Here is a 23,491-nt window from a genome sequence, read left to right on the forward strand (position 1 = left end):
TTAGATAGCATGGGCAAGAGTTACAACTGCTGTTGGGTTTTTACCATTATCCAAAAGTCTATCTCTTTACTTTTCTTCTAGTCTTGCAGAAAATATTTTACTAAACAAGATGTGAGGGGAACTTTCCAACAGCAACATAGACAACATGAAATGCTTTTCTCTTGTAGAGTAGGAGAAAGCTAAACCCCCTTTCAGATTTGTATTTCTGTGTCACTGTCTGTTACAGATTGTCTCTCTGGTGAAACTGGCAAGTGAGGGGAAATCTTTTAATAGAACCCTGATTAGCAGTAAAACCTGACAGTATTTCTAATCCTTCCCTTATACTATCCAAAACTAGAAAAAAGTTATTTTTTTCCATTGGTGAGTATTTCCTTCACTTCCCTTCCCAGAAACCCATGGGGGTTTATTTACTAAAGCTCAAAATCAGGCTCACTGCTGCATATAAACCAATCAGCTTCAAGGTTTTATTGCCAAAGCTTAATTGAACAAGCTGAGGTAAGAAGCTGGCTGGCTTCCATGCAAAACTGAGCCTAATCTTGCACTCTCCAGCTTTAGTAAAAAAAAAACATGGTAAGAAGTTATCTCCCGAAAGGGAAGGGAAATCTCTTCGAGAGACAAACAGTAAAAGCAGACAGGGTGCACAAATGTGTTAAAAAGTAGTATATTTTATGAACCACAAACACTATCAAACTCACATTTGGGTAAGTCTCTTGGAGCATAAGAAGTCTCCACAGTTTAGTGTGCCAAGATGCCCTGGAGCTTCACAGAAGCTGACAAGCGTCTTAAAAAGTGTATTACTTCTTAACACATTCCTACACCCTGTCTGATTAATTTGTTTGTAGCTGGATCACCCCTGATCATCTAAGGGCCTACAAGAACTGTTGTAGATTCTCCCTTTATGAGTGCATGCACTCTATGGACTAATGGTAAACATAAGACTACATGTTATATGATGTGAACTATCTCTGGATTTGTTTGTGGGAAACCTCCTCCTAAACACTTGTCATTAAAAGAGGCATTCCCATTCAAGTTTTACAACCCCCCAATTAGTAAAAGGCCAGTGATGCTCCATTCGAAGATATGAATTCTGGTGATTAGAAGGGAGCAGCAGAAACACCTTACATAAAAATGAAAGCCTTTTATTGTGGCTATGAGCTCCAAAGTCTGCTCAGCCATAATCAAACATGTTTTTATATAGTAACAAAGGTTCTTATAATCTATACAAAGTAAGCACTAATACATGCACATCCATCAAGCTTGGAACTCTTGATATTGTAAACAAAATTTGACTGCTGTTCTCTATATATGCCCAGGGTCTCTGGCAAATCTTGTTGGAAAACACAAGATAGAACCATTAAAGGCATATGAAGCCTTCAAACTGCTGTTCACATTGCAGATCTATAAAAATAGGTAGAAGTTGATGTCTTTTTTAACCTTGTATCATCCACTATAACACGATTGGAGAGGAGGGCGAAGGAAGGACTTTTTGTCTCCTTCTTTAGATAAACTATTTTGTATTCCTCTGAAGTGAATGATCACAAAGTAATTATCTGAAAACTTCTATTTAAAACAGCTTTTCATATTACCGCCTGCTTAAAGCACAAAACACTATCTAATTAAAAGTGCTTTTAAATTTGCTTTATAGATATGCAAAGCATGCAAGCTTCTACGATTGTACCACTTCTTACATGTTGGGATTCACATGATCAAGCTTTTAGTGGGATAATTATGTCTTTGAAATAGTCCATGCAGAAATGCGTGCAATATGTGTTTTTGTATGTCCAGATCCATAAGGAGTTTATGACAGAGCTAAAACTGCTAAGCTGTTAATGTCAGCTCCGTTTACTCTATTGTGCTTTTATCTGTCAGCCTAATATGCTTATTTTACAGGAAGAAGCTTTTGGTACCTCCTGGGCTGATAGCAGATGCTGAGCTTAGCTTTTACTTCAGGAGTCACATCTATCCGGTCCATTTTTTCCTTTTGGGGTAGTAATAAATGTACAGTAAAGCCCTGTGATGAAGAACTCCAGGGCACTCGCCTGCTCCACGTTGTTTGGAATTAAAATCCCCAATCTGGAGTTTCTTCTGGATTGCCATTTTTAATGCCCCTCCTCCTATAATATGAAGCCGACAAGGCATTCATTTTTTGTTTCAATGCAAAATAACAAAATGAAAAAAGATAATGCAGTTTTATGTGTGAATAGCTGCAGGTTCTGATCTCTTACAAGTTTCTCATTTTAATTAAGACTGGTTTAATAATTCTAGATGAGGCTGGAGTGTAGTCATGTGCCAGCTCTGAAGATGCTCTCAAGAGATAAATAGAAATAGATTTAGCTTTCAAGAATATAGTCTTTCTGTATGAGGTCCCGCACAGTCATTTGTTTGAAACATATGTGAAAAGCGTCCTTCTTATGGGAACATTTTTGATCTCTTTTCACCTGGGATATCTATAAACTGTGAAACTACCACATCCTTACCTTTTACACACTGACTGGTTTGAGTTGCATGCATCTGTAAATTCCATAGAAAGACTCTGGATGTAGAAAAAGCAAACAGAGGGTCAACCATCAAGGGTAAGAGTAGTCATGGCAACAATAAAGTGACACGATTTTACCATTTCAGTCCTATGTCTGGCTTGGATTGAAAGGATTTCCATTTCAGCTTTCCTGCAGTTCTGTAAGCAGGAAGATATTTTTTTTCCTTTTATATACACAAATGACAAGATATAATGTTGACACACTACACCTGGAAGGATGCATAAAGAAATATAATATTTAAGATGGCTGTATTGATTAGCTCTAATGTGGCACTTCCAAGAAGCCTACTTGCCAAATTTTTGTTCAAGGGCTGTTTTGCCCACTTTTATTCAAAGAAAAGTTCATAGAAAACAACAGAGTTACCCTCACATGAGTTATTCAGCATCTCACTGGCACAAGTACTCATTCAGCCACCTGGCTATCCATTATAGCACCACTTCCCATTCAGGCTTAGGGTCTATGTCTGTTCCTCCACAGACAGTCTGCTCAAACCCTCTCCACACACGCATACGGCGGATCCCAGCTGCACTGGCTCACCTTGTCTCCTGGGTGGAACCCTGGGTCGTAGTCACTCTCAAGCCAAATGGGCTTATGTAGAGCTACAAGGGTTCATCTGCTCTGTGTGGAGAACATGCTGCGGTGTGTAGGGTGTCCCTCTAGTTAAGGCTGTGCTGGTGGCTCCCAGCACTTCCTAGTCCATGGGTTTACACGTGAGAACGCCGCTGACATCACTACCAGATGTTTAGATAGAGCGGGGAGGTGCGCGCATTTGAAGCATGCGTGCTCCTTCCTCAGGCATTAGGTTTTGCCATCTTAATCCTGGCATAAATGTAGTTCCAAGATTGCTGGGCGTGGAAAGGCTTAAGGCAGGGATCTGCAATTAGCAGACCTCTAGCTGTTGCAAAACTACAAGTACCATCATGCCTCTGGGTGTCATGCTTGTGGCTGTCAGAGTCTTGCTGTGCCTCATGGGATTTGTAGTTCTGCAAAATATATTTATAAGTGGGTAGACGCAGCTTGCTTGCTAGAATGGGAGCATGAACAAAATGATGGGGATGCTGGGGAGGCTCTCTGCAAATTGTTGCCACCAAGAATGCTAGTGGCTGGAAAAATTAACAAGTAATTTCTCATAAAGGAAAGCTGTTATAAACAAAGGGCACAGAGAGACTACAAAAAATGTAAGGAAGGTTAAACTTTTTTTTGCGGGGGGGCCTTACAAAAACTTTAAATGTGCATCTGTAAAATGCTTTAACACGCCATCTTCCTCCTTAATCTAAACTTGTGACTATGAGGATTCAATTAGTTACACATACTTAATAGGCAGTATATCAGCTGTAAAACAAGTAATTACTGACCTCTGTAGCTGCAGGCCCTTAGGAACAATTCATCTTCAAAGTTCCCAACAGCTCAGCTTATCCTGCTCTCCGATCCCAGATCACCTGTATTTACATTAAAGATTAGAAGGCTGAAAGGTTGCTGAGTCACTTATTGAGGGGGGTGGTTAATTCAACAATTTTATTGATTCTGCTGCAACATTTGAGGACAAATTGCTTCACACTGCCTGCACCCACGTAAGTCAGCAAAGGCTGCTTGTTAAGAATACTTAGGCCGCGTACACACGGTCGATCCATCCGATGAGAATGGACCGACGGACCATTTTCATCGGTTCTCCGCTGAAGCAGACTGATGGTCTGATGTGCGTACACACCATCGTTCACATTGCAGATCTATAAAAATAGGTAGAAGTTGATGTCTTTTTTGCTTAAATTTTTTGTGTCGTTTTTCAAAACGTCGTTTTTTATTTCACAAAAATTGACCGTGTGTAGCAAAAAACGACGTTTAAAACAAAGTTTTTAAACCCGCGCATGCCCAGAAGCTAGTTATGAAGCGAGCTTCAATGGAAAAAAGTGGTGAACGTAACCGCGCTTTGCTAGAGCATTGTGAAAAAACGATGGTGTGTAGGCAACGTCGTTTTTGAAAATTGAAGTTTCAAAAACGTCGTTTTTTACTTCACAAAAAAAATCTTTTTTTTTCATCACATAAAGTGATGGTGTGTATGCGGCATTAGAGTTTACCAATATGCTTGCTTTTTGCATGCTTGGCTGCCTTTAAAGTCAGAAGGCCTGACGTTACACTGAGTGTGTTATGGTGTGTCCCTGTGACAAATTGGGGATGTGTTTCCCTAGCAACAAGGAAATGAGGATTTATGACGCTGCCCCTCTGAAGATTAGTATGAAAGTAAGACAATCCCAGCTCTTTAGACTATTACAATTCTTTTCTCTATAGTAAGACAAAATCTGCCCATTCTAAATTGACATAATACATTATTTCCAGGGACTCCCTTGGTTTGGTTACCTTCTTGGTGATTATTTAGTTTTCGAAAGTAGAAAATTAAACTACTAATGTCAAATCTGAAAAGCCTGAGGTAAGCCAGATGGGACACTTATCACAAATTTTGGTGGATTTAGGCTCTGTTCACACCATGCAGTTGCAATGTTTTTCTGTGTTTCCGTGCATTCCTACACATCGTATTTGTAACAGCCCATTCATTTCAATGGGCTACCCCCTATCAAATTGCACCACATAAAGGTGTCCCTTTATAAAGCAGTGAAAACTTTTCACTGCTCCATTCTCAGGGATTCACAGAGGAGATCGTTCTCCTCTGGGTGCTAGTTTATGAAGCGATGTAGATCACTTCTCCTTTGGAGGAGTGAAGCGATCTATAAATGCTGCAAACAGTGGAGAACAGCCCCTAATACTGGAATCTCATGAGACATAACGAGATTACAGTACTAGAAATTCACTGAAACACAGATGTCCATTTTTTAAGCAGTGATCATTTATCAGTACACGGACATTCCCGGAGGACACCGCCCACCTAGTTAACAACCCACCTAGTTAACAAAATATCTGTCCCCCTACACTATATATACATATATATTTATATACACACACATATTATATATATATATATATATATATATATATATATATATATATATATATATATATATATATATATATATAGTATATTAATATATATAGACATGGTAGTGGCTTGGGGGGGTCTGAACGAGGAAGTCAAAAATCTTCCTCTTTCCCCCGGGATTCTCTCTTCACTCCCCGATTCATCACCTTTGAGCTGGGGAATTGGGGAGTGTGAATTCTGTCTCAGATCGCCAGTGAAGTGCTGAGATCGCAGCTTCATAAACTGGCAGTTTCTGTGTCAGTCAATCACAGATTCTCAGTGTGTGGAGATGATCGGCGGAGAACATGTTCTCCGCCGATCATCTCTGTTTCATAAACCGTTAATGGACTGTGGTCAACGGTGATCCTTGGGATCACCGCTGATCACAGTTTCATAAACGGACACCAAAGTGTACTGCAGTGATTGGTGGTTATGGTGAAAGGTGGATATTGTCCTAGACTTGAGCAGGGGTATCCAAACTTTCTAAGGAAAACGCCAGATTGTGCCCCGTGGGAGTAAACAATGCCTGATCTTTGGTATCAGGGGGAGAAATAGTTGGTGTTAGTGTGTGGAAAAATGCCCCATTTTTGTTGTGAGTGGAAAGAATAATGCTCCATCTTTTGGTCTCAGTGTCAGAAATTATGCCCCATTGTTGGTGTTTATGGCAGGAATAATGCCCCAAGGGCCAGATAAACAAGGGCCACATCAGGCCCCAGGCGTGCAGTTTGGAGACCACTTTTCTATAGGGTATGGTTTATTGTAAAATACCTATTTATATATACAGTGTATGCAAAAAAGTGTGATTGTAAGGGATGAATTGTGAATGTGGAAGTGTTTTTTGAACTGAACAAGATGACTGCTGGTCTGTGAAAATAATATTGTCTCACTTAAAAAAATAACATGCCATCATCACAAATAATCATTAGACATGTGCAATTTGTTTCATTACATATCGAAAATTCGGATGACATTTTCGTTATTCCGAGATTGGAATACATCCGAATATTCGATACAATAGTAACAAATATCAACGAATCCAAAATAAATAATATCGAAAACAGTGAATTCATTTGAATCCAATTATTCAATTCGGATGACTTGATGCAATAGTTTAGGCCTTTTGGTAATGTTTGAAGTATCTGAAATAATGTAACGGCATTACGAATGATCCAAATTCATTTTGATCCATTAGTTTTTATTCTACTAAGTGTAGCGTGAATATTTCAATAAGATTCCTTTTGTATTGGGGTTGAACTTGAGAGACCAATCATTTAATTTGTATGTGCACGGCCTAACAAAGTCAGTTGGGCATAAGGACATAAATTCAACCTAATAACATAACAAATGAATACGTAATAATTTGGATTAATTTGATTTATTCAGATGAGAGTGACGCATTAGTCTTTGACTCTTGGATAATCAGCCAATTATATTTGCATTAACATTTCTTGGTGTAATAAAAAATGCACTAGATATAAAATGGAAACATATTTCAATAAATACAGTAAGGTATAAAAGTGAAATAGATGATTCCTACCTTTTTGTGTTTGGGTTGGATGGAGGTGTATCCGTCAGAATCTACAAATCATAACAAAAAAAAAGTGTTACTTTTGGATGCACACAGCAACAGTCAATATCGTCCAATCAGCTTATTCCATTTTTCTGTGGGTTGGAGTAGCAGGGATGACTGTATAAGTATGATCAGGACAGCTGCACTCCAATCCAACGTAACTTTAATGTAAAAAACTGGAAACAGGCACTACAAATCACAGCAACGGAACCTAGGACAGCTGATGCGTTTTACTCTAACGTCAGTGTTTACTCATCAGTAAACACAGAAGTTAGTGTGAAACGCGTCAGCTGTCCTAGGTTCCATTGCTGTGATTTGTAGTGCCTGTTTCCATTTCTTTACATTAAAGTTAAAGTTGAATTGGAGTGCAGCTGTCCTGATCATCTTTTGTTCTTATTTGCCATGTGCATTGCTAGCACCCTCAGTTCCTGAGAAGAAGATTTGCACCCAACAAGACCTGCCTGGAGCGGCAGTTTCTGTCTCTTTATATGACTGTATAAGTAATCTCCCAAAATTACCACATTAAATTGAATATAGCCAATCTTTTAAAATAACTTCCGAAAATTCAGAACAACGAATATATGAAATAAATCCGAATATATGAACAAATCTGAATAACCGAAACACATTTTAACATAACATTTATGACAAAACGAAATGATTTACTTAAAGAATTAATCCGAAACTAAACAAACTTTTCCGTTGTGCACATCTCTAATAATCATATTAGTTCTTCTTTTAAAGAACGCATTTCACAGATTCATTCTGCATCAATTTATTTTGTGGTTCTTTGCTTTCAGTTGTCTAACATCTCAGAACTGAAAAGGTTGCAGACGCTGGAAGATCACAGGTCTGGACATAGAATAGATAGTTATAAAATGCCTACCAGCTGCCATGGACCAGAAAGTCCCATTCTGAGTGAGGCCTGAATGTGAGAGCATATCCACTCAGAACCACCAGCCCAACATATATTTTTAGTACTGGCCCACAAGGAAGCAGATATCCCTCAGCCCAGTCCTCCTCTGATGAAGATTGTTTTCTTTACCATAGAGGTATATAATGGCTAAAATCACATTCTCGATACCTGCAACAACAAACGAAAAATCCTGTGTAATAAATATGCTGAGATGAGGTTCTAATGTGATTTGGTCCTCTGACATAATGAGCCAAATGCTTAGGTACCGGTATACATAACACTTCAAGAGCAAAGTCTCCCTGGACTTTAAAGATTTTGGCAAGTGTGAAGTATCTCAATGTGGATGAAAATGGTGCTTTCGGAATTGTCAGCCACTTGAATCAATTTTTGAACAAGACAAGCAGTGTAACAAACTGAAAAATACCTGCACTCTAGTCACCAGTTTCCTATAGATAATTATGAAATTATATGTATATGGACCAATAACAGCTTTGCAAAAGGTTCACACATCAAGTTAAGTCAAGTGACTACTGTATAATGAGCCAGAGCCAATTAATTTGAAGATGGGAAGCTGAGAAAACATTTTTCATAACCACATATTGTTAACCCTGGGGTACGGTTATCATAAAATAATTACTCACAAGGGGGTATCTGTAGCATCCGGCAATCCTTTCTGCCACATAACACCTAAGGGGATCAGATAACTAACAGTAATTAATCGTCTTGCAGTGTGTTACGTGTAGTCCTCTATCATAAGTATTGGAGAGTGTAAAACTTAGTTCTGAACAGGTAATTTAGTACCTACCGTATCCATTGAGGTATATTCAAAAAACCTGGAAAGTAAAATGTAACTGTAGCCAGTATTGTGTGAATATTACATATTGTCCTCCATACGTGTCCCTTATCTAGTTAGTGTTATTTATATGTAATCAAAGGGTGTATATACCGTGCGAATGTTATAAATCTGAAAAAAAAAATATGCCTGCGCAAAAAAGAGCATGCCATATATTCATGTAAATCAAAATAAGTAAAAGAGACTAGTCGCGCTAGTAATAAGAACATTTCAATCCTAAAATACCCTAAATCAAATATAGTGTAATACATCTACTGATTACGGTATTAAAATATAATCTCTAGATTATATTTTATAAGATTATATCAGTTCAAGGAAGATGGGAAGATGTTCTAAATTTCTACAACCACCGAAGGGGAACATGGGATGAGCCTCTCCTTTGGATATACACCGGGGGAAATAAAAACTCTTACCGGATGGAGTGGACCTCCTGTTTGTAGTTAGGTCACCAACGCCTGCAGATATAGCCCTCTGTGGGGTCTGAGATGGATCCGGTGCTAATGGACTCCGGGCGTCTTCCTCACTCAATGGCCATCCTCCGTCCGCTGTACTTAGAAGTACGATCTTCTTTTGCCACCCGTCTGTTCTTATCTAACTGTACCACATACCCTTAGACATAGCAGTTAGATAAGAACGGATGGGGTGGCAAAAGAAGTTCATACCTCTAATGGATCAATGGATCCATTGGATGATGTGCACATAACTCGTGGCTGAACCAATAACGTCCGGACTAGTGCTGTCTATGTGTTGTTAACTGTGAGTCCTGTTTGTTATACATGTCCATTGCAATCTATTTCTTTTAAATGATTCAATTTTTTCACATAGTTCGTAAATGGCTGCACTTTTATACTTATTTGATACTACAATAAATCATTTTGTATCATATTTTTGTTCAGATAATTACTTGTTGCTACTATTAACCCCTTTTCAACAAGCCTTTTATTAGGCTATTCCCCTCCACCTTTCCCCTTTTTTTTATAGTCCTCCCACTGTATCCTGCAACTGGATCCTCCGCCCGATGTATCACTGTTCCGGACTCCATTCCCTGCAAAAGTCACAAGGCATGGGGGCGGAGCCCGGTGGCAAATTCAAAAAAGTACAAAAACATAACACACATACAATAATCTGTAGTTTACATTACTGTATCAAATGATTTCACCTCAGTTTTGTCCCTAGTGCTTTGTCCAGTGCCCTGCCTGCAATTTCTGCCTGGAAACCTGAGAACGTCCATGGCATCCAAAAAGCGCCCCTCTACATCAAAAGCGGTTTTACACCAGCTAAAAAAACATAGAAAACAGTGATAGTGAATTAGAATCACTTGCAGAATTGAGCGATAGTGATTCATAGGGAAATTCGTCATCAGACACTGAAAGTGGTGACAGCGACTGTTTTCTAGCTGTCTAAAACAGCTGTCTAGGCTTTGACATTTAAAAATCAGACATAATCATACCACCAGGGAGGTTAAGGTAAGAAAACTTTTGCCTATAGAACCACTTTAGCAAGTGCCTAGGCTTACAGAGGGCAGGTATTGCCACTGTTGCAGGCAGTACTTTTATATTCACAGACATGCATGGCTGAACAGGGTAGCAACTGGCAGCCTTTTTTCAGGAAAATGCACTTGATTTACAAAATACTATATATAGCGGCGCTACAAACACTTATAGTAAGTCCAGTCCCAGGGCAGTTATAAAGCTATTTGAATCTGGCTGCTATCTTCCTCTACTAGCATATGGTATGCCTTCACCCTTAAGTGCCTTCACCCTGCAAAATTCAGAGCACCTCAGTGGCTCCACAAACACCACCAAGGCTTTTACAAAACTGCTTACCGGATCCTTTGACCCCACTAGTACAGGAAGGTCAAACAGGGCGTATGTAGCCACAACATCCAGTTGCTAACAGGGCTTTCATGGTATCTCTGGTATAAACTTTATGCAGCCAACAGAACTGCTTTCACACAAGGCAAATGCAAACAGGGAGGAAAGACTCCAGATTGTGCAGATTAATGGTGTTTATTTTACATAAAACCACAGATATAATCAATCTCTAAGCTCTAGCTGAAACTCAGTGCATAGCCTGCAGTTCTCATCAAATGTCCCTTGTCCCAATTCTGCCCTACACATTTTTACCAATCAGCTGTCAATCAGGGGTTGAGGAGATGATTTACAAAAGAAGATAATAATAATAATGTGAACCTGTTAAAAAATATAATTTTGCTAGCACATGATAAGCTAATTGGAGTGAACCGAGCTTCACTTTATTTATTAATATCAGTGAAAATTAATATTGCAAAATTAATATAATACATTTTAATACGCTACGAAAGTGTCTCTACAAACCATTGTTTTGAACAGGGCAGTTTATCTCACACGGCAGTTTTGTTACATGGCATTCTTTATAGCAAAGCAGTCTTTTCATGTGTACAGTAAGTCTTCTCAACTGTGCTGTCTGTTCACAATGGCATGTTCTGCACCAAGGCATTATAGCTGTGACCTATGACTACAGCAGTTACAGCACGTAAGGTCAGAAGCTCTGGAATTATGCAATTATTTAACTATCTAATTATTTAACTACACTGTAGCACATGGTGGCTGTTGTATTGATGTTAGTACGGTTTAATGATGGGCAAACTGCACTAAAATCAAGACAATATCCGCCATTTGCCAATGTCAAATGGCTACATATTCCAAGTCCTTTTACTCTATACCCCTTTTAAGAAACACGCTCTTGCTCTGTTTAAATATCAGAAAATTGCATGTCCAGCTGTCATTTTCCTCTTATATGGGAGCGTTCTCTCCAATGTTATGCAGAGTACTCCACAGGCTCCATTAGGGTTCTCTACCATTTATAATTGAAATATAAAATGCGTGTGCAGGGTAGAGCAATTAGAGCAATATCCTGCGGTGTGCGGAGCAGATACTGCATCCCATTTTAAATAGGGCCCCTTAGTGTTACTGCGTCACCAAAAATAGCTACTAGTTACCCACAGCAGGGTCAATCAATGGGGTCCACAACCATTGATAATAATGATCATAGAATACTGGCAGACATTCAATGCTGCCTCTGACTCCAGCAACCCAAGCTACAAGTTACATCGCTTCTCTGCCTTTTGGCTAAGATCAAGTGTAGTATCTGTAAATATTGTTTTTTGGAAATAAAACAGCACCCCTTTGAATGCTAATGATTAAGGTAATGATTAAGCACAAGATGTATGTGTGAAACGCGTCTACGTGACCCCGTGTTGGCGTCTTTGGTGTTATCACTTTAAACAATAAAAGGCAATCAGAATTCCTGGATGTGCAGCCATTTCTTTTCTTACAAGTTTCCCACGGAGGCGGGTCGGGGCTGGCACTCTACGAGACATTCCACCTCAGGTTCTCATTATACACCTGGAGCAGCAGCTATTTTTCTTTGAAAACAAGTATCTAAAAACGTGAACTAAAGTTCAAAAGATAAACAGCGCTATTGAATTGTTAAATCAATTCAGAGAATAAAGGCCAGTGGGCACAGTTGGTGTAAAAGGTGATCAGATCATAAGTGTAAGTGCACCAAAAACAACTCAAAGAAAGATACCTATATAGGTGGTTAAACTCACCCACCAGGGGTGTAAGCCTACCACAGCACAGCAAGATTAAAGCTCTGCAGTTACACCATCTGGTCCTCCAGGTATTGATAAGGCAGAGCACGTCTCAGCAAAGTGTCATGTAAGAGAAATAAAGGTACAGATGATAGTGCAATATTGTCTAGATGAAACTGGCTCAGATATGTAAATTGACCTAAGGTGAATGCCCGTACAATATAACACTGTTAAGAAAGCATATAAACAGTAAAGGTTTCACCGCTGTCACCGCCGTTTTCTATCCTCCAGGGGCCGCGCGCGTGCTATGCAGGAACTGCTATAGCAAGTGCTGGATTGTGGTTGGTAGTAGGTGGAGCGCAGGTGGAACGCAGTCTGTATCCGTGTGTAGCGGCGTTGTAGCCACGCCCTGACGCGTTTCGTCACTTCCGACTTCAACAGAGGGCCCTCTGTTGAAGTCGGAAGTGACGAAACGCGTCAGGGCGTGGCTACAACAGCGCTACACACGGATACAGACTGCGTTCCACCTGCTACCAACCACAATCCAGCACTTGCTATAGCAGTTCCTGCATAGCACGCGCGCGGCCCCTGGAGGATAGAAAACGGAGGTGACAGCGGTAAAACCTTTACTGTTTATATGCTTTCTTAACAGTGTTATATTGTACGAGCATTCACCTTAGGTCAATTTACATATCTGAGCCAGTTTCATCTAGACAATATTGCACTATCATCTGTACCTTTATTTCTCTTACATGACACTTTGCTGAGACGTGGTCTGCCTTATCAATACCTGGAGGACCAGATGGTGTAACTGCAGAGCTTTAATCTTGCTGTGCTGTGGTAGGCTTACACCCCTGGTGGGTGAGTTTAACCACCTATATAGGTATCTTTCTTTGAGTTGTTTTTGGTGCACTTACACTTATGATCTGATCACCTTTTACACCAACTGTGCCCACTGGCCTTTATTCTCTGAATTGATTTAACAATTCAATAGCGCTGTTTATCTTTTGAACTTTAGTTCACGTTTTTAGATACTTGTTTTCACATCTTTTAAAATGGGTTTTCCCGTTTTATTTAAATAGCTGCTTTTTAGATAATACCACTTTCACTTTTGTGGTGTTCTCTTATTTACCTCTGGTATTCTTTATTCCACTTTTACACTGAGTCACTCTAAGGTGTTTTTGCAACACTAAGCGCCGGCAGTGCAATATTAGGCCTTTTTGCACTTTTCTTCTCTGTAGCTATTTTTCTTTGTTGAATGGGGTGGAATTGGTTAGTTATTCCTCATGTAATAAGGAATCCTTTCCTCTCGTGTTAAATCTGGCCTGGTTTACCAGGGTTGCTTCTGGGTGTAGGTAGGACTATCCCTAAAATGTTATTGTAATTTCAGAAAAATCACAAGATAACAGCGCTCAGAACGATCTAATGGCGACAATCAGCAGTAAGGGTTAAAATCCAGGATGAAGTGACAGCAGCAAATATAAAAATAAATGTTAATTGGTAAAAGTCCATAAATAAGAGTACAATCAGTCCATGCAAAAACTGTATTCTCTGGGCAAATTTCAATAGATGACCAAGGGCTGCTCTCCAAGAGTGAAGTAAACTCAGGCATACATGTAAAAAAGAAAAACAGGAAAAAGCGCCTCTGAGTCATCTGGTTTAATACATTAATTAGTGTAGATATCCAACACTTACATTAAATATTGCAGGAACAGGGGTGCAAGTGAAGGTGTTTTGAAGTGGAGCCAGGTCGTGTATCAATCCTGCTGGGGAACGTACAGGTCAGCTGGAAGGGAAAGCCGAGTCTGGTGGCTGTGCAGGAGCAGTGCAGAAGCACGGAGCTCAATCCAAAGTGTGGTGACGTCAGCAAGACGGCCACCGTCTTGCTGACGTCACCACTGACCTGTCACACTGATTTCTATCACAAGGGATGTTTACATTCCTTGTAATAGGAATAAAAGTGATCAAAAAAAAAAAATGTAAAAAAAAGTGTAAAAATAAAAACAATTAAGTAAAATAAAAACAAAATTAATTTTTTTTTTCAAAACGCCTCTGTCTCGCGCGCAGAAGTGAACACGCATGTAGGTCCCGCCCACATATGTAAACACTGTTCAAACCCCACATGTGAGGTATCGTTGCGTGCGTTAGAGCGTGTGCAACAATTCTAGCACTAGACCTACTCTGAAACTTGAAAATAGTAGCCTGTAAAAATTTTTAAAGCGTCGCCTATGGAGATTTTTAAGTACCGAAGTTTGGCGCCAATCCATGAATGTGCGCAATTTTAAAGCGTGACATGTTAGGTATCTATTTACTCGGCGTAACATAATCTTTCACATTATACCAAAAACTGGGCTAACTTTACTGTTTTGTTATTTTGTAATTCATGAAACCGTTTTTTTCCCCAAAAAAAGGCGTTTGAAAAATGATTGCGCAAATACCGTGCGAGAAAAAAAGTTGCAATGACCGTCATTTTATTCCTTGGGGTGTCTGCTAAAAAAAAAATATAATGTTTGGGGGTTCTGATTAATTTTCAAGCAAAAAAATAGAGAGAAAAGAGAAAGTGCCAAAATTACCCCGGTGGGCAAGTGGTTAAGATACACAGGCGTTGATTTACTAAAACTGGCTAGTGCAAAATCTGATGCAGTTCTGTAAAGAAAGCAATCACCTTTCAGTTTTTTTTTACAAAGCTTAATTGAACAAGCTGAAGTTAGAAACTGATCGGTTAATATGCACAGCTGCATCAGGTTTTGCACTCTCCAGCTTTAGTAAATCAACTCTATCTTCTGTTTAAGAAAACTAAATATCATCCATTAAGCGTTTATATTTACTTTTGGGCAAATATTACAAAACATCCCTTAGTTTAGTTAGGTATTTAATTAGAGCATTGCATGTATTGTAAATATGACTAGTACATAGCTGCCAATTACCCCTCTTTCCTTTTCATTTGTCCCTTATGGTCTGATATATATACCTCTTTAAAAAAAATACACTATTTATCTATCGAAATGTGTTTTACAGTGCTAAACCTTTCTTTAAATTTCTAAATTATACATAAATAGTAGTGGTGAAAAAAATCACTTGTGGATTTACGCAATAGTTTTTTGATGTATTCTCAATGTAATGGAGTGTGTCAGAGGTGTACCGTTTGCCCACTTTTTGCTAATGATGGCGACCTGACGCCTGGAAATTATTGTGCCCTGGTTTAAAGAAAACCTGTCATGAGAAAAAAAAACTGACATTTCTTACCTCTTCTATCATTGTAAATACAGAAAGAGGTTCTGCAATAAATAAGTAAGTGGATTAGGACTTTTGGCTTTTATTTGATTCTACTGATCTATGTACAAGTGAGTTTGGTATTTTATAATCAAGGTTCCCAAAGAGAATGTTAAGGTTTGTGCAGTCATTTCTAGGTGCCCCTCTTTACAATCTGACTGTTGTCTGATATAACACCTGGCATTTTCCTTCCACTAAATACCAACAGGACATTGGGCCAGATTCACAAAAGAGATACGACGGCGTATCTCCTGATACGCCGTCGTATCTCTTTTTCTAACTATGCGACTGATTCATAGAATCAGTTACGCATCGATAGGCAGAAGATCCGACAGGTGTAATGGACTTACACTGTCGGATCTTAGGATGCAGTACCGCGGCCACCGCTGGGGGGAGTTTGCGTCGTAAACCAGCGCCGGGTATGCAAATTAGGAGTTACGGCGATCCACGAAGATTTTTCCCGTCGTTACGTTGTCGCGAGTGTTAGATTTCCGTCGCAAAGATAGGGCACCTTTAACATGGTGTAAAAGTACTCCACCATGTTAAAGTATGCCTTTCTTTCCCGCGTCGCTTTTGAATTTTTTTCAAATCTTTTATTTTTCCCGGCGTAAATCTTTTTTGACGTCGCGATTCACAAAACGTCGGCGCGTCGTAATTTCGCGCAAAGCACGTCGGGAAATTTGCGACGGGAGCATGCGCAGTACGTCCGGCGCGGGAGCTCGCCTAATTTAAATGGTACTCGCCCCATTCTATTTAGCCCGCCTTGCGCCGGACGCATTTACGATACACCGCCGCAAGTTTCCAGGTAAGTGCTTTGTGGATCGCGCACTAAACCTGAAAACTTAGGGCGTGTTACTTAAATGGCTTACCTGTCTCCGGCGCAATTGTACGTGAATCTGGCCCCAAGTTTCTTTCTCCCACTGATCATCTACACCAGGACCAGCAATTTAAGGGGCACTGCTACAAAATCTGAACCACTGCAATCTTTATACTGTGCTGTATGTTACATACTCCTGTTGTTTCAACAATTGCTGGTTACTAAGTAGTCCAGAAGTAGTACAGGACTCCGCCCAGATTCACACTGGGCTGCGGGAGTGAAGCCATGCGAGTTCGGCTGAACTCGCACGATTTCACTCCCGCTAGCAGATTTCAGAGACATCTGTGCAGGTTTCTGCACAGATGTCAATGTAAATTGCCGACAATTGCCGGCAAATGCCGCTGATTTGAGATGCGATTTGACATGTCAAATCGCATCTCAAATCGTACCAATGTGAACCAGGGCTCCAGCAAACATCTGCAGTGTATACTGTGCGTAGACTTGATTTATCCACACACTTTTAAACCAAGCTTAAAGTGGATGTAAACCCTCCATACACCCAGTGAAGTCAACAGCCTCAGATGATACACCCATGAACCCCTGAACCAAATCTCCCTACATGGGTTTTACATGTATATTGGCTGTCTTCACATTTATATACTGTTTAGAAAGTTCAGATTGTGTTAGGAAATGTTCTCTTCCTGTTTAACACAGAGTGTGATGTCTGGGCATACAGCCAAGATAGTTAACATTGCTGATTGGAGGAAAGACACACACCCACCCCCTTTCATCATAAGCAGAGACTATCAGAGGTGTTTTGTAATAGTACCTGCTCCCTGCTAATCTATTTTAGCAACCTCCCCTGTCAGAAGATTCAGACTGCGTTTATCTAGTATCAGGAGTTCAGGTGATAGCTAAGGGACATAGCTATTTGAAGAGAGATAACAAAATACTGCAGATATATGTGCCCAGCTCAAATTTCATGAATCGGGTTTACTTCCACTTTAATATTCAGCTTAGTAGCCTTGTCCACTTTTCATCATGGCAAGCTGAATCAGCCACACTGTGCCTCTTCCTCTTTATGAAAGTCTAAAGTTAGGAGGTATGTTGCCAACAATGTTCGGGTGTTTGCTTAGTTTACCTACTAACCATGCAATTTCTTGATTGAGATTGTTAATTAGACCTTTTGTTTTATATTGTATATACTGTATATCTGGCACCCAGGCCTACAGTGCTTTACTTTGTTGTATATGAATATCAGTTTTATTTAACTGCTTGCTGACCTGCCACCGTCATTCTACGGTGGCAGGTTGGCTCTCCTGCGCGAGAGCCCGTCAATCTACGTCGGCTCTCTCGCAGGCTACCAGGGGCGCAAGGTTGCCCCCCGCTCGCCCCCGACTCCGTGCGCGTGCCCGGCTGGCGCGATCGCCGCCGGGCACACGCGATCGCTCGTTACAGAGCGGGGACCGGGAGCTGTGTGTGTAAACACACAGCTCCCGGTCCTGTCAGGGGGGGAAATGCTGATCTTCTGTTCATACAATGTATGAACAGAAGATCAGTGATTTCCCCTAGTGAGGCCACCTCCCCCCCCCCCGAAGTAAGAACACACCCAGGGACATACTTAATCTCTTCCCCGCCCCCTAGTGTTAACCCCTTCACTGCCAGTGGCATTTTTATAGTAATCCAATGCATTTTTATAGCACTGATCGCTATAAAAATGCCAAATGGTCCCAAAAATGTGTCAAAAGAAAGCTCTATTTGTGGGGAAAAAGGACGCCAATTTTGTTTGGGAGCCACGTCGCACGACCGCGCAATTGTCAGTTAAAGCGACGCAGTGCCGAATCGCAAAAAGTACTCTGGTCTGGTCTGGTCTGCTCTGGGTTAAGTGGTTAATGCAAGGACCAATGCTGTGGAGGCTGTAAAACTGACAATTCATTACCAGTCAATGCCCAATTTGGCACCAAGCTGCCCCACTTTATCTATCTTTGTTTTGTAATCATCTAAAAGTCCTGGCATAATACTTACTTTCTTCTCTCCAGCATTTTTTAAATTTTAATGAAACAAGTCACCACAGGAGTAATACTCTAAATATATTGTTGCTTACATTGTGCATTTAACTCTTTACTGATTACTGTATTTAAAGTGTGTGTGTGTAAATCCAAACAATGAACCTATATAATATTGTTTTCTTTTGGTCTATTAATTATACCATAGCACTGGTCTACAAATTTTGGAAAATTATCGACCTCTGAGATAAAATGTGCTAATTCTTACATATTGTGGTTAGATGAATTAGAAAACAGGTGATGAAGGTATTGGTTGGCTAAAGTTTTCAAGAAATTTCACAATAATGCTTGATACACAGGCGAGTATATTTGCCTACAAGGAAGGGAGGTGACTGATGATCATGATGCCTTGTAACAAAATACAGTAGAACAATGGAAATGGTACCACATGGAAGTGTATACATGAATATTCACTTTGAGACTAAAGATTATTACCTAACTGTCATTTATTGTTCTTTTATTGCAAGGTACATTTGTCCTGGTTAGATCTACACATCATAAATTTACATCTGGTGGCTTGTGAAAGTGTCATTGCCTAACATTTCCAAAGAACAGTTGTGTGATATTTTATCCTAAGTGCCGGTTCACACAGGGGCAACTTGACTTATAGCGCGACTCTGCAAGATGATTTTGAGGCGACTCCAGCGCGACTTCAACAAGACTTCAGCGTGACTTTGAACAACCTTCAAGGACAGGTGACTTTGGCCAATCACAGAATAATCAGCTCTGTGGGAGGGAGGGGTTTGCCTGGGTAAACTATTTTCTTTTCCTGTAAACTTGCTTCAGTTAAGATAGAGATCCAACTTTTAAAGGAAACTTCAATTGAAATCTATGAGTACAAGTTGACTAGCAGTCACCTTGAAGTAGTACAGGAACCTTTTCTGAAGTCGGAGCAACTTCAGTAGTGTACTTTAAGACAGCTCTCATTCACTTCAATGGAATTTCTTATGTTCAGTGACTTGGGGCAACTTGAGGTGTGACAAGTCGGATCCAAAGTTGCTGTAGTATGAACCAGCACTTATAAGCCACGATGGTGTACTGTCTGTGTCCTCTGCAGTGTGCACCTAAAGCTATGTGGTGTGTGTACTGTCTGTGTCCTCTGCATATTGTGCACCTAAAGCTACGTAAAGCTGGTGTTTCTCATATTTAATCCTAGAGGCAGGGATCTGCTCATATTAATACTACAGGCAGGGGATATTTCTGCAAGTACTTTGACGTGGTGTACTGTCTGTGTCCTTTGCAGGCCATTAGTATGTCTGGAAGGGCAACAAGGAGAGGCAGAGCATCACAAGCCGATAAAAGAGGGCAAGTAGGCTCTGCGTCTAGAGGCAACAGTACTGGTTGTGGACACGGTGCATCCTCATCAGCAGGTGGCCGTGGGACACGCTCGTCCTTTTTTTTGGCAGCTGGCCGTGTTGAGCCGCAACATGCTGAAGACTTGGTAGAGTGGATGAGCAAGCCGTCCTCATTCTCCTCATCCTCTCTCACCCAGGCTCAGGGTACTTTGTCTGGAAAAGCAGCTGCCAACGCGGCCTCTTCCCTCTGCTCAATGGCATCAGTCACTCCTTCCCTAGCCCCACCATGTCCTCCTCAGGAGTCCCCCGAAATGTTTGACCACAGTGTTGGGTACATGCTGCAGGATGATGCGCAGCGTTTTGAAGGCTCCGATGATGGTACACAGCTAGAGGAAGGCAGTAACGTGAGCCCAGAGAGAGGGGGTGCCCAAGATTTTTCTCAATGATTTTCATCCATATTGCAGGGACCAGACATTGCATTAAAGCTGCAAGCAGTTTTAAATTACTTTTTTCTTATAGTAATCTCATTTTGTGCAGGGACAGTTCTAAACACATGCCGCTTCACAGGCATACTATAGACACCCAGCAGGTACGATATTAAAAGGAATTACATTTTTTTTTTCGATTTAAGCATCATCAAAATCACTGCTCCAGAAAAAACGACCGTTTTGAAACCTTTTTTTTACATTGATACATGTTCCCTGGGGCAAGAACCCGGTTCTCAAACCCGTTTTAAGACAATTACTTGCATATTAGGCTTTAAAATTAGCACTTTTGAATTCGAACGTTCGAGTCCCATAGACTTTAATGGGGTTCTAAATGTTTGCGCGAACGTTCGGTCCGTTCGAAGGTTCTGGTGCCAACCGAACAGGGGTGTTCGGCTCAACCCTACTTGTGAGAACTTTTCTTCAAGGTGTATCTCGTATTATGCACAACACTCTGCCCTGGTGAAACCACCCTTTGAACTGATCAAGGACACCCAGCTAGAAGATATTTCATGCAAAGCAGCCCTATTTGGTTGCTATCACATCTGCCAGACATGTTTCTGAACTGTCGGCTCTTTCCTCATTCTTCACAATGACAAGGACGTCTTATGCCCAAGGCTCAAATGTGGCCTCAGAATTCCTCCTCAATGAGAACATTATCCTCTCATCTTTATGCCCTACTCCTAAGCATCAAAAGGAAATCTCTTTACATTGCCTGGATGTAGTCAGACCCATTAAAGTATAACTCAAGGCTACTGCTCCAATAAAACATACAGATCCCCTGTTTGTCCTGTTCTCTAGAGTTTGCAAGTAACCCTCTGCTTCAAAGTCCACGATTGCATGATGGATAAGAAATCTGATCAGAAGAGCTTACAATCTCAAATAGAAATCTACTTTTGTGCCTTTATGTGCCCATTCCACCTGGTGTTCTGTTCATTCTTTTTCAAAGTTTTACCAGGTGGACACACAGGGGGATATTTACGAAAGGCAAATCCACTTTGCACTACAAGAAAATGATTTCAGCCATCACATCTAATGTTTTGAAAAACTACATAAAAAATTGAAGCATGTTCGAATTTTTTTTTTTCGTTTTTCAGAAGACATAAAACGACGTTTTCCCCACACACGGTCATTTTAAATGACGTTTTTAAAAATTTCGTTTTTTTCATCACAAAAAACGACCGTGTGTACGCGGCATAAGAATTGGCAAGCTTAAATGTAATAGATGTTTTCTTTTGGGTTTAATATCACTTTAAAATGTATATATTCTGACTCTGATTGTTGTGAAGCGATTTATCCCATGTGAGACCTCTATGCCTGGCCTGTATAAGCAGATATAATCACTGAGGACAATCCTCATCAGATAGTTTGAACTCACCAAGTACCTATATACATACCTCCCAACTTTTGAACTTCAGAATGAGGGACACATGAGGGAGGAAGCGATCGACGGCGCACTACAGCAAAATTGGGCGTGGTCAAACTTAACAGTGGGAGGGGCTTAATGTACATGGTTGAACAAAAGCTTAAATGCAAAATTTGACCTGTGCACCCCCACTACCACCTTCCACCGCATGTCAAGATACTCCAAGTGGCTAAAGAGTAATTTCAGATCTTTATTTACATACTGAGAGGATTATTCAAAAGAATTTGGAGGAACAGTAAGACAAAATGTGGACAGTTTCTCCAAAATCTTTTGAATACTCTGGAGCAGGGGTAGGTAACAGCTCTATCTGAACTGGCAGAGGAGTCACAGAGGGTCTGGGCAGCAAAAATAAGATTAACCTGGATAGGGGGGGCAGCATATACAGGAACGACCCCTCCATTTTCCTCCTGCAGTCTCTGAATGCCATCTCCTCCACTCCCACTAGCTTTCAGTGGTTGCAGAAGGAAAATGGAGGGGGGTTGGTTCTTGTGTATGCTGCACCTCCTGTCCAGGTGTAAGACCTAAATGCAGGGATGCCCAACCTTTTGAAGAGCGATGGCCACTTCAGCAACTTGGTAAAGAGTCATGGGCCACAATGAGTGGAGCGGGAAGATGATCCGCTCAGGTGGAAGGGGATGTATCCCCTTCTGTTTTTTTTTTAGCGGATCAGATTGGAGGTAGGCAAGTGTACATGAACACAAAACTTCTGCCGCTCCATAGCAGTGAATAGAGGGTCCGATTGGACCCACCTGTAAAACGGACAAGCGGACCCGATTGGATTGATCGTATGAAAGGGGCTTAATGCTGCTTTCACACTGATGGGTGCAGCACAGTGTACCTGTGGCTTTCCTGTGGGTTAGTTGCCATAGAATTCTATTATATACTGCAGGTGTGATGGATGCACTTTCTGAAAGTGCGCCAAAACCTGCAGGTAATAACAGAAGTCTATGGCTCAGTACAGGTAACTCGCAGGTGTTCTGTGCTGCACCTGCAGATCAGTTTGAAAGCAGCCCAGTGTACCAGTGTAGAAAACAGTCCATTGCTTTTTGATTTTAATTCAAAACTGACCTGAACCTTCACTTCTTCGTCAGGATTCCTGCAGGTATGGCTGGTGGCTGCTGTCCCCCAGGGCGGGTATGGCTGGTGGCTGCTCTTCTCCAGAGCGGGTATGGCTGGTGGCTGCAGCTGTTGTCCCCCAGGGTGGGTATGGCTGGTGGCTGCTGTCCTCCAGGGCAGGTATAGCTGGCGGCTGCAGCTGCTGTCCTCCAGGGCGGATATGGCTGGTGGCTGCGGCTCCTGTCCCCCAGGATGGGTATGGCTGGTGGCTGCGACTGCTCTCCCCCAGGGCAGGTATGGCTGGTGGCTGCTGTCCTCCAGGGCAGGTATGGCTGGTGGTTGCTGTCCTCCAAGGCTGGTATGGCTGGTGGCTGCTGTCCTCCAGGGTGGGTATGGCTGGTGCCTGCTGTCCTCCAGGGCAGATATGGCCGGTGGCTGCTGTCCTCCAGGGCGGTTATGGCTGGTGGCTGCTGTCCTCCAGGGCAGGCATGGCTGGTGGCTGCTGTCCTCCAGGGCGGGTATGGCTGGTGGCTGCTGTCCTAGAGGGCAGGTATGGTTGGTGGCTGCTGTCCTCCAGGGCGGGTATGGCTGGTGGCTGCTGTAGGAACATTGGATGCTAAAAGCGGCTTTGAGCAGTTAAACTGGCACAATAAAA

At 41.3% G+C, this 23,491-nt stretch overlaps 1 protein-coding gene and 1 non-coding gene across 3 annotated transcripts in view; both read left to right on the forward strand.

The window, feature by feature from the left end:
- RGS6 (regulator of G protein signaling 6) overlaps positions 1-23,491 on the forward strand; it is a 427,599-nt gene that overhangs the window by 72,047 nt on the left and 332,061 nt on the right. The gene's annotated exons all lie outside the window — the stretch shown is intronic.
- Positions 11,935-12,129, forward strand: LOC120921447. Its single transcript, XR_005744880.1, has one exon. It is a non-coding gene; the product is annotated as a U2 spliceosomal RNA (small nuclear RNA).

Source organism: Rana temporaria, chromosome 13, assembly GCF_905171775.1.
Source record: "Rana temporaria chromosome 13, aRanTem1.1, whole genome shotgun sequence".
NCBI lineage: Eukaryota > Metazoa > Chordata > Amphibia > Anura > Ranidae > Rana > Rana temporaria.